Source organism: Cannabis sativa, chromosome 6, assembly GCF_029168945.1.
Source record: "Cannabis sativa cultivar Pink pepper isolate KNU-18-1 chromosome 6, ASM2916894v1, whole genome shotgun sequence".
NCBI lineage: Eukaryota > Viridiplantae > Streptophyta > Magnoliopsida > Rosales > Cannabaceae > Cannabis > Cannabis sativa.
In genome coordinates, this window is record NC_083606.1 from 11,110,238 (window position 1) to 11,122,849 (window position 12,612).

Here is a 12,612-nt window from a genome sequence, read left to right on the forward strand (position 1 = left end):
ACTCTGTTGTCTCAAGATCTTATTCTGCTTTCAGGTTCAATAGTTTATGAGAAGTCAAGGTCCAATTGCCAGATTACCTGTTGATCCTGAGATAGAAAAGACCTGTAGAAGAAACAGAAGGAGGAGGAAATTGGAAAGAGCGGCACTAGAGATTGAACAAGAAGAAGTCATGGCTGACAACGCCAATAATGGCAACAATGGACACAACGGAGGAGGTGTAGAAGACCAGGCTAATGGACATAACAATAATGACCGTAGCCTGAGGGACTACTTACTTCCTAACTTAACAGGGGCCCGATCCTGCATAAGGCCACCTGCTGTTGACGCAAACAATTTTGAAATCAAGCCAGCCATACTGCAGATGGTCCAATCTTCAGTCCAGTTTGGGGGACTGCCGTCAAAAGACCCAAACATGCACCTCGCCAACTTCGAAGAATTGTGCCAGACATTCAAGATGAACGGAGTTAGCGATGACGCCATCAGACTAAGGCTGTTCCCATTCTCACTAAGGGAACGGGCCAAAAGTTGGTTTATTTCTTTACCAACTCATTCTATCAACACTTGGGAGGAATTGGCCCTGAAATTCCTATCCAAGTTCTTTCCTCCTGCAAAGATTGCCAAGCTGAGAGTTGATATCAATAACTTCACCCAACAGGACAGTGAATCTCTTTATGAAGCATGGGAGAGGTTCAAGGACTTACTGAGAAAGTGCCCTAATCATGGGATTGAGAAGTGGCTGCAAGTCCACAACTTTTACAATGGGTTGATGAATGAAACCCGAACACTCATAGATGCCGCTGCTGGTGGAGTTTTCATGAGGAAAAGTGCTAATGAGGCCTTTGAATTACTTGAAGAGATGGCCATGACTAACCAACAATGGTCAACAGAAAGAGGTCCATCTAAAAAAGTTGCATGTATGTATGAAGTGGATGCTATTACCAAGTTGACAGCTCAGGTAGAGGCCCTAACAAAACTGATAACTGTTCAAGTAAAACAAGCTCAGGTGGTTTGTGAGCTATGTGGAGGTCCTCACCCCTATGAGGAATGTCCGGTGGATGTGAATAGTTTACCAATGGATCAAGCAAAAGCCATTGGAAACTATGCCCAAAATAATAATTATGGGCGCAACCAGCAGGCGTTCTACCAGCAGAGAAATCAGCCCCAACAAAACCAACAACAGCTGCAACAACAAAGTCCTAGTGGAGGATCCAATATCCAAGCTGATTTATTGCTCCAATTCATGATGGAGACTAGATCCTCTATTAAAACTCTAGAAACTCAGATGGAACAATTGGCTACTCAAGTGGCAAAACAAGCTCAAGAAAATTCACCTAGCACTAGTGAGGTAAAAGGACAAGAGCAATGTAAAGCAATCTCCTTGAGGAGTGGAAAGAGTTATGATGGCCCGAGCCAAGCTAAGCCAGAGAATGAAGAAGATGAACATCCAAAGACCAACAACAACAAAGAAGAAGACTACCGACAAGCCTTCAACAAAAAGAAACTCCACCACCCATCGGCATTGACCATCACATCAAAATTCCTTATCCTCAAAGACTTCGTAAGAATAAGATAGATAAGCGCTTTCAAAATTCCTTGAAATATTCAAGAAACTGCATATCAACATCCCATTCATAGAGGCTTTGGAACAGATGCCAACTTATCTAAAGTTCATGAAAGATATCCTATCTAAGAAAAGAAAGTTGGAAGAATTTGAGATGGTGGCACTTACTGAAGAGTGCAGTGCGGTCCTGCAAAAGAAACTACCACCCAAGCTAAAAGATCCGGGTAGTTTCAACATCCCATGCTCAATAGGGGGTTCTATACAAACAAAAGCTTTATGTGATCTGGGAGCCAGTATCAACTTAATGCCCCTATCAATGTTCAAAAGATTAAAATTAGGGGAAGCCAAACCCACAACAGTTACTTTACAAATGGCAGATCGGTCTTTGACTCATCCTCGGGGTATAATTGAAGATGTCTTGGTAAAGGTTGGTAAGTTCATCTTCCCTGCTGATTTCTTAATACTTGATATGGAAGAAGATGAGAATATTCCTATCATCTTGGGAAGACCATTCCTAGCAACGGGAAGAGCATTAATTGATGTACAGAAGGGGGAGTTAAAGTTGCGTGTTCAAAAAGAAGAAGAGACTTTCAAAGTATTTGCTGCAACTGAAATTCCTACTTGTTGTCGACTGGAAGTTGTAAAGGATGGTCGAGAAGTCACTACCAACAAGACGAAAGGGAAGTCTAAAGAACGATTTCGAACTGTTCGACGACGTATGAAAAGACTGTTGTGTGGGAAATATGAAGGTGACTCTCAATCTAAGGAAAGCTTTAAAATTTGCAACATTGGAGGTCAGTTTTCTTCGTTTGGCACAAAGGCCCTCATGGATGCGAGAGGTGGATTCTACCCGCCACCACCTCCACCGCCATACTGATGTGGCGCTCAGGTAAGTTTTCTTTCCTTTTTCTTTAATGTCACATTGGGGACAATGTGTCACTTTAGTTTAGGGGGGGGGGGTGACTTCAATTTTTTTCTTAGAGTTTTATGTCTTTTAATTTTTAGTTTTTAGTTTTTATTGTTTTGAGTCAATTTTCTTAATGTGAGCCAATTTAAAAGTAGGTAGATAGCATGATTTGAAAAGTTCACTTATTTTCGAAAAATCCGTGTGCTTGGTGATATTACATTCTTGACTAATTTCAATTTTGAGCATGGAATCATATTAGGTAATTTGCTACTAATTGAATTATTTTATGTATGCTGATTGTGGAATGTGGAAAATTGTTTGAAATAAATTCTAGAACTTGCTTGCTTGCTATTTGAGGCGAAATAATAAATTATGCATGACTAGGAAAGTGATTTAGGTAATTTTTGGATCGATTATGCCTTTCAAGCCATCCTTGTAATTTTTATCTTAGTTACCCTTTTTTGAGCCTTAATCTATTCTTTGTTCTACACATATTAAGCCTAAAAAGATAAACCCCATGAATATCCAAAATTTCAAACCTAATCATACCATAAGTAGATCTTTAGTTTGGGGGAATTTGGATGGGAAGTTGTTGTATGTGTGGGAATAAGTGAAAATTGAGAGAATGTGAAAAACATTTAGATTGACAGCAACTTTAGAAAAAAAAAAAAGATAGAAAAATCTGACAACCAGTGTCAAATTCAGAAAAGATATACAAAGTTGTTGCTTTCTTATTGAAAAAAGAAAAAAAAATATATCTCTCATGCAATTAGAAAAAGGGGTATTGAGATTGTGTGAACAATATTGTGGGTGACATGATTGGAGAAGCTTATGGTATAGACAAGCGTAAATGACCATCTCATCTACCCTTACCTAAGCCTAACAATACAAGCCTAGAAAGACCTTCTGATTCTTGGTTGTGCATTAATCTATATTAGTGGAGAATAGTAAGTATTACAAGCATATGGAATTTTGGGTTAGTGGATTGATGATTTTAATTGGCATGCATAAAGTGGTTTAATTGTTAGTTAATTGCATTCTATGGTTTCATGAGCTAAATGAAAATAAATGTCAAGGGTGTAATTGAACTGAAATTCTGGATTATATGCATAAGTGAATTTTTTTTCATAATCATGTTATTGAAGCTACTTGAAAATTACTCATGTTTTGGAGATTGACTTGTTTAATGTTTATTTAGTGTTTTACTCGAGGACGAGTAAAAGCTTAGTTTGGGGGAATTTGTTAGGTTATTTTTAGTATTAATTTTAGATTAAGTTTAGTATATTTTTAATTAAGTTTTAATCGTGTTTGGAGCATTTTTACGCTTGTTATCTTTTATTCTTACAGATTTAAAATAGAAGAAGATTAGAAAAATATCAGAGAAAAAGATGGGAAAAAGATAAAAAATATCATGATATTTAAAATAGAGAAAATTGTGGAAGCCGAAACTTCAAGCCTTAATTCGACAATGTTCTGTTCAGATTTTGGAAAAAGTCAAAACATGACAGTTCTAGATCTCTCTTTTATCTTTCCAGAACATGTTGAATCGTCCAATTCCGAGTAATATTGAGAGAGTTATGGCCAAAATACTATCAGTCAACGCAGTAGAAAAAAAAATATCTCGTTTGAGGTTTCCCAAAAATTTAAATCCGAATGGGAATTTAAATATTGCGTTTTTTTTCCATATTTTTAGGCCTTCAATGCCTATATAAAGGGAAGAATAGAGTTTATTTCAGCAAGCAATCTCAGAGAGAAAAAAAAGTGAGAGTTCAGATACAGAGTGAAGAGATCAACTACAAAATTGCTACAAAATTGGAGGCATACTTCTCAGGGTTTTCAGCATTCTTCTCTTCTTCTCTTCTCTATTTTCATCTTTTTTTCTTAAAGTTAATATGTGTAATTGTGCTTCAATGAACATGAGTAACTAAACACTTTATTATGGTTAGATGGATATTGTTTGACATTGTTTATGGTTTTAATATGAGTTATTTTCCCCCTAATTTTTATGTATTCTATTTTATTTGTGCTTAATTACTTTTAATTGCTTGATCACCAATTATCTGTCTATGATTTTGATGCGAGATCTGAGAAGTGAGTGTCAAATATGCTATAGTAAAATAGAACTGAATTTCGATATAGGACGAGAGTACCTATATGGTTTAGATAGCTTATAGGATTTTTATGCTTAATGCCTGTTGCACGTTAAATTTATCACGAGAGTAGAAAGTTTGCATGTAATTGAGGTTTATATATCTGAGAAGACTATAAATTACCTTAGTAAACCTGCTATTGCATAGGAATTAATATTAGGAAAATAATCATATTAGGCCATATTCAATAAAAACAATTGAAATCGACACCCTAGTTTATTAACTATCAATTTTCTTGAATCGTTGCTTCCAACTATTTTTCTTATACTTCATTATTTTTTTTTCCTATCTTTTATTTAATCAAATAGAAGTAAAAATTTAATTTTAACGTACTTAACTACACTCCCTGTGGGATCGACCTCACTCTTAGTGAGTCTACTACTTGAAACGATACGTACACTTGCGTGTGCAAAATATCGCAACAAATAAATAGAAAAATTAGTATTTTTATAATGTGCGGTGCGGTGCGGTTTGAACCACATATTAACAATTCAAAATTGCAAACCGCACCGCACCGCACGATTTAAGAAAAATTCAAACTGCTAACGCAAAAAATTTCAAATCGCATTTTTTTGTAGTGCGAGCGGTTTGAACGGTTTGATGAACACCCCTAGTCCTTAGCTCTCAATCTTGAAAAAGTAAAAACTAACAACTAAAAAATCTCATTATACACACTCCATTATGACAAACTTTGATAGTTATGTGTCAAGAAAAGGCGAGAAATTAAGCTCTCTCTTCACTCTAACAGTGGTAACCTTGTTTTTTTCATCTTATTTTCTGTTTGTAATGACTGCATTTAATTTTTTCATAATTACTTTAGATTTTTTTATTATTGCAGAATGAGACAAACAGAGAAAGTAGAAATGAACAAGATTTCATTATTGAAGAAAAATAAAAAGATCTCGTTGATATGAGATCAGTACAATGACCATGTATATATACATATCAAACAGAACTAACCATAGTTAGTTAGCCAATCAAGAACCAAGATATGAACCAACTAGTGTTAGAGTAACTAACACTTTACTGAAATAGAAAGAATCTAACTAACTTGTAACTGTATAAACAATATTCCTAACTAACACCAACATAGACAACACTGAACAATATACAAAATCTGTTACCCCCCTCAAGGTGGAATGTATATGTCATAAACAGCCATCTTGTTGATGTGTGAATGAAGTGTTGTAGAGGGTAGAGGCTTGGTGAAGACATCTGGCAATTGGAGGTTGGTGCTAACATGAATGAGGCGAATTGTAGATTGCTTAATCTTTTCGCGAATGAAGTGGCTGTCGAGTTCAATGTGCTTGGTTCTTTCGTGAAATATTAGATTGTTGGCGATGTGTATTGCAGATTGATTGTCGCAATAGATGAAGGCAGGTGTGTTGCTCCGAAATTCGCCCAAAATACGTGGACCAGTCAAGAGGGGACACGTGGATCAGATAACTTGGAAAGATTTGCTAAGTCTTTTTATGCCACCAGGAAGCGCTATTAGCATGGGTCCCGGAGGAGACACCCGGAGTACAAGTTACTCCTGGAAGCTAGTATAGCGTGAAGGCCCTCCGGGATGTGTCAGGTCTCTCCCGAGAAATCAAGTCGCATTTAATGCTGCATGGGAGGAAGCGTGTTGGGACTGTAACACGCAATAAAGTCTGACGGCACAACCCCCGAACAGCAGCGCTACAGTAATGATCATTTAAGTCTAGCGACGGCTACTCTGCGAAGAGTCACGTCAATCATAAGACAAAAAGGACATTCTCCATAAAAACCCTACAGCACCTAGGGATTTGACCATGCATCACCCATGGTATATTCATCGGAAATGCCCAACTTTATGGATACTTACAGACACATGTGTAAGAACAATTCTAGGGATTACCCCACCAAAACACTATAAATACCCCCTCAAAGCTCATTTAATGGGGTCGGAGAATCTTGGTTGCAAAAGAGCAAGAAGAGAAAAAACTCACCAAGAACATTCTCTGTATTTAAGAGAAAAACATTCTCTCAAGTGTAGAATCTGTATTAAATACATCCATTAATAGCAGTGGCTCGTGGACTAAGGCTCATTAACGCCCCAACCACGTAAAAAGTCTTCATCTCACTTTCTTTCAGCTCATTATTATAATTATATTTTAATAGTTGCCGAAAACCTCGGTCAACATTTTGGTGCTTTCATTGAGAGCTGAGGAAAGCTGCTTCACAAAAAGCATTTAACTTCACGATAATGGTGGAGACAAGAGCTACACGTCATCCTCGCCCTCTAGAAGACGCTCAAGATCCCAATGAGGAAGATGTAGCCTCAAGGGCAGCAGAGGAGTCCGAGGAAGAAGAAGAAGGAATAGTTCCCGATGAAAACCACGAGGAACACCTCGACGAGTATGCTTATGATGATGGAAGCTACCAAGAGCTGGTGCTCCTCAGACAAAAAGCTATCGATCATGAAGCTGAGATCGAAGCTCAGAAAGTGCAAAATCAAAAAATGCATGAAGTGATGCTAGCCATGCAGAAAGCCATGGAGGCAGCTGGTATTCACGTGCATCCCAAGGCGATGGCCGCTGGACTCGACGGGGAACCAGCGACGTCTTTGCCTAATTCCAAGCAGCAAAGGCCTAGGGAACCTAGCCCTATAAGGCACCCTGCTGAGGAAAACCAAACAAAAAACCCTACTTCTGCCCCTGGTCGAAAGAAAAAGGCGCAGGATCCGCGAAAGGTCCGCTCGGATTTCCCTAAAGGGAAAGGTCCGCAGAGGGGCAAGCCCCTAAGAGGGAGTCTTGGCCCTCAGGATCGAGGGGACCGAAAAAGCGTTTCCGTGCACCAGGAACCAGGGGGTAGAGGAAGAGGAGGACAGAGATGTCCACCCATTGATCTGAGAAATCAAATTAATGGGAATCAAGGTGACCTCCGGGATCACCTTGACCAAAAAAGATACAGACCCGTAGTCTCCTCGGGTACTGTAAACTAAGGGATTATGGCAGAGCTTGCCATACTTCGAAAAGATATTGCCCGAGTCTCCCGGAGGCAGAAGGGAGATGACTCCGACTCGGACAGTGAGGATCGGGAGCCTTGTGCCAAACATATCCTGGAGGCGGAGCTCCCTAAAAACTTCAAGATGCCCGAGATGGCGACATATACTGGGAACTCCGACCCCAGTGATCACTTGTCACGATTCAACCGAGTCATGACAGTCATGCGGGTCAGCAATGACGCCAAATGCTTATGCTTCCCCCTCACTCTGAGCGGATCGGCAGAGGAATGGTTCAAGAAATTGGAACCAGGATCGGTGGGATGTTGGAACAAACTCCAAACCAACTTCCGGAGACAATTTGTCGCCGCCAGGAAGGTCAACTTGGAGGTTAGTGCCTTGACCAACATCAAGCAACTGCCCACCGAGACCTTGAAGAATTACATCAAGAGGTTCCGAGAGGAATCCTCGAAGACCAAGAAGGTCGACGACGGACAACAGCTTGCGCTTCTCCAAGGTGAATCCGCACCGGGACTCCCTTCCGGAACGAATTACGGCAAGAAGGCGCCGCTAGCCTTCAGGACTTCCAGAAGCGAGTCCAAAAATATATTAACCTCGAAGAAGCCCAGATCGTGGCTTACGGAGGCTATTATCCCACCGGGATAGCAGGATACATGCCAGGAGTATCGCCCTCGGGTACTGTCCCGACCGCGACCCCTCCGGTAAGTGGCATACAGTTTTCTGCTACTCCCGGATACAGCCAGGGCCAAGCTTTGCCCCCGGCATCTTCCCATTACGGCAACCCGTCCGGGATGAATGGACGGACCCCTTCACAGGCTGCCCCGACCGCTAGCTTAACGAGTGCCCTACCTGTGGGTCGAGAAGCAAAGGTCTTCCAAGGGCGACACCCGAACGGGAGAGAAGCGCCAAAAGAAGGGGTACACACCCCAATACACCCAAGACACGAGCTCACGGACTCTCGGGAACGTGTATATTTTGCCACAAGGCGGTAATACGCACTACGGAGACCCCAACCATTGTACAGAGACAGCTCCCGGAGAGATCCGAGTAAAAGGTGCGAGTACCACAACGACATTGGCCACAGCACCAATGAGTGTAAAAATCTCAAAGATGAGATTGAGAATCTGATTCGTTTGGGCCACCTCTATGAGTGGATCAAAAATAGGTTGCCCCACCTTAACCCGGGGCCGGTGGCAGGGGGTATGCCTCCGGAACACCGGGGGTACGGCAGAGTATTGCCTCCAAGCTCCCGCAGGTGACACCCAGCATATACCCGGACTACCGCCCCGGCCTAATGGGCGGGTAGCCATGATCTCCGGAGGTCCCCATATCGGAGGAAACACTCGAAAGGAGCGAAAGAGATATGCCGAGGCCGCAAGACACAGTGAGGTGTGGGAGGTCACTCAACTCCCAGCTCAAAGGCCTCGGCTAATGGACCAACCCATAACGTTCACGGAAGAAGACGCCAAGACGGTGCGTTTTCCTCATCACGACCCGCCGGGTCATAGAGACCCCCATCGCAAATAAAGTGGTGGCTAGGGTCCCGATTGACAATGGAAGTTCCGTGAACTTGCTCTTCAAAGAAGCCTTCACTGCGATAGGGTTGACCGACCGGACCTCTCTCCTAGTGGATCGCGGCTCACGGGGTTTAACGGGACAACGCTAATCCCGATGGGAAAAGTCGAGCTCCCGGCTACCCCGTGCCGGATACCCCCAAAGCACATTCAAGTATTGCACCTTCGTGGTAGTAGACCGTCCAACAGACCTACAACGCAATCTTAGGCCGACCGACCCTCGTCGACTTTGGTGCAATAACTTCAATCCGACACCTATGCCTAAAATTCCCTACCCAGGAAGCCGGAGTCGGAACGGTGAGGGGAAATCAAGGAGAGGCCGTGCAATGTTACAATGTTGCCACCCACTTGCCGGTACTCATGGTCCGGGGCCCCCGAGATAGAGAAGGCCGAAGAAGACGAGCCGGATCCTCGCATAGGATCCGAAAGGGTCGTAGAACCAATGGAGGACGTCGAAGAAATACCAGTGTGCGACGACGACTCCACCAAAGTACTCCGGATAGGGAGAAGCCTAGATCCGGAGGAAAAAGATAAAATAATAAAAACACTGAAGGGCGCCATCGACATTTTTGCATGGCGCCAAGAAGACATGACCGCATCAGCCCCTCATGTCATCACCCATGTACTCAATGTCAACCCGGACATGCCCCCGTACAAGAAAAGAGACGCCCGCTCGACTCGGTGAAAGCCGAGGCCTTAGAGAAAGAGGTGGATAAACTTTTGTCCAATAGCATGATCCGCGACGTATACTATCCGAATGGCTGGCCAATCCGGTCCCGGTGCCCAAGCCAAACGGGACTTGGCGGGTTTGTATAGATTTCACGGATCTAAACAAAGCCTCGCCCAAAGGACCGCTTTCCGCCGCCCAGATCGACCGGATGGTGGACGCCACGTCCGGATTTAAGCCGCTCGTCTTTCATGGATGCCTATGCGGGTACAACCAAATAAAAATGCATACGGCGGACCAGAGTGCACTAGCTTAAGGACCGATAAGGGGGTATAAGTTACCTAGTCATGCCTTTCGGATCGAAAAACGCCGAGCAACCTATCAAAGAATGGTTAACCGGATGTTTAAAAGCCTCCCGGGACGAAACATGGAAGTATATGTAGACGACATGCTCGTCAAATCCAAAGCATGCAACGGCCATGCAAGCGACTTAGAGGAATGTTTCGAAGTCGTCCGGAGATACGGCATGAAACTCAATCCGAAAAATGCACCTTCGGGGTCAAGTCGGGAAAATTCCCGGGCTTCATAGTCGACCAAAGGGGGATCGAGGCGAACCGGAGAAAATCCAAGCTCTCCCGGACATGCCATCCCCCAAGAAACATAAGGACGTGCGAGTTTGACCGAAAGGTAGCCGCACTGAGCCGCTTTATCTCACGGTCCACGGACAAGTGCATACCCTTCTTCAACATACTGAAGAAATGCCAAAAGTTCGAATGGACGGATGAATGCGAGGAAGCATTCAAAAGGTTAAAAGACCACATGGCCAAACCTCCTATCCTATCAAAACCCGTCCTTGGAGAAAACTTGTTCCTTTACTTGGCCGTCTCCGAGCATGCGGTCGCGTCGCACCGGTCCGGAGGAAGAAAAATTCAGCACCCCGTGTACTATGTTAGTAAACGCATGGTAGGGGCCGAGACAAGGTACCCGGTTATTGAAAAATTAGTATTCTGCCTCCTGATGGCATCAAGGAAGTTGAGACCATACTTCCAAGCCCATCCAATCAGAATTCTGACCAATCATCCACTCCGCAAGTTCTCCGTAAGCCCGAAGCATCCGAAGACTCCTCAAGTGGGCAATGGAGCCGAGTCGGTTCGACTTACATTATGTGCCCCGGATTTCCATAAAGGGCCAAGCCTTGGCGGACTTCATCACCGAATGTAATGAAGCCGAGGCAACGACCAATACACGGAGCCACCCATCCCCACTTGGAGAGTATTTGTGGATGGAGCTTCTAATGAGAATGGTTCGGGAGCGGAGTGGCTATGATATCACCTGCGGGTTGCGGCTCCAGCGGACTCCGATTCAACTTCACAGCTTCGAATAATGAAGCCGAATATGAGGCCCTGATAGCAGGGCTAAAATTGGCCAAAGCTGTAGGAGCCAAGAGGGTGGAAGTCTACAGCGATTCTCAGCTGGTCGTAAACCAAGTTTCCGGAGAATACCAAACTCGCGGCGAAAGGATGGCCGCGTACGTAACAATAGTCCGAGAACTGCTCCACGAGTTCACGGACTATAAAATAGAAAGAATCCCCCGAGAAAAGAACGCTCACGCGGACCGTCCGGCTAAGTTAGCCTCGGACGGCGAAATCGAAGAGCCGGGGGTAGTACCGAGTGGAACGCTTGGCGAGCCAAGCATCAAAATAAAAGAGACCACACAAACGGTTGGGCAAGAACCCACCGGATGGTCCCCATCATAAAATACATAACCACGGGTGAGTTGCCCCAAGAGAGGGCACCGTCTCGAAAGATTCGATATCGGGCTCATCGTTATGTAATGATGGATCAAATTCTCTACCGGAGAGGACTCAGCATGCCTTATTTAAGGTGTGTATCGGACCCTGAAGCTAGACAAATCATGCTGGAGGTCTATGAAGGGTTCTGTGGAGATCATACGGGAGGACCCAGCCTCTCAAAGAAAATATTGAGGCAGGGATACTTCTGGCCAACAATGAAAAAAGATTGTATAGACTATGTCCAAAAGTGTGACTCGTGCCAAAGGTACGCGAACATACCGAGAGCTCCTCCAAATGAGATCACTTTGATGACCAGCCCCTGACCCTTCGCGGTCTGGGGCATAGATCTTATCGGGTCTCTACCTACGGGAAAAGGAGGGGTAAAGTATGCAATAGTAGCAGTGGACTACTTCACCAAGTGGACAGAGGCTGAGCCTATGAAGACAATAACTGCTAAGAAGGCGTTGGACTTTGTTATCAAAAACATAGTGTGTCGATACGGCTTGCCTCACAAGATAGTCTCAGACAATGGAAAGCAATTTGATTGCGAGGAATTTACCGACTTTTGCAACCAACACGGAGTGGTAAAAAGCTTCTCCGCGGTAGCCGGCCTCGTACAAACGGCCGGGCGAAGCGATCGATAAAATCCTAAAGGTCACCTTGAAAAAGAAGCCGCCGTCCGTAAAAATAATCGGCTCGAAGAATTGCCAAGGGTATTGTGGGCCTACCGGACGACCCCCAGAACCACAACCGGTCACTCGCCGTTCTCAATGGCGTACGGTTGTGAAGCAATGGTCCCGGTGGAAACATTATTCCCATCCCACAGGAGGACGACTTACGATCCGGCCACCAATCGTGCCCCGCTCCAAGAAGCTGCGGATCAAGTCGAAGAACTCCGGGATGAGTCCCAAATACGGATGGCCGCTTATCAAAAGAAGGTGACCAAGTATTTTAACTCCAAGGTTAAAAATAGA

The 12,612-nt window shown here is 43.8% G+C and overlaps 1 non-coding gene across 1 annotated transcript; it reads right to left on the reverse strand.

The window, feature by feature from the left end:
• Positions 1–619: 619 nt before the first annotated feature.
• LOC115696005 (small nucleolar RNA R71) lies at positions 620–726 on the reverse strand. Its single transcript, XR_004007608.2, has one exon. It is a non-coding gene; the product is annotated as a small nucleolar RNA R71 (small nucleolar RNA).
• Between the last annotated feature and the right edge of the window lie 11,886 nt (positions 727–12,612).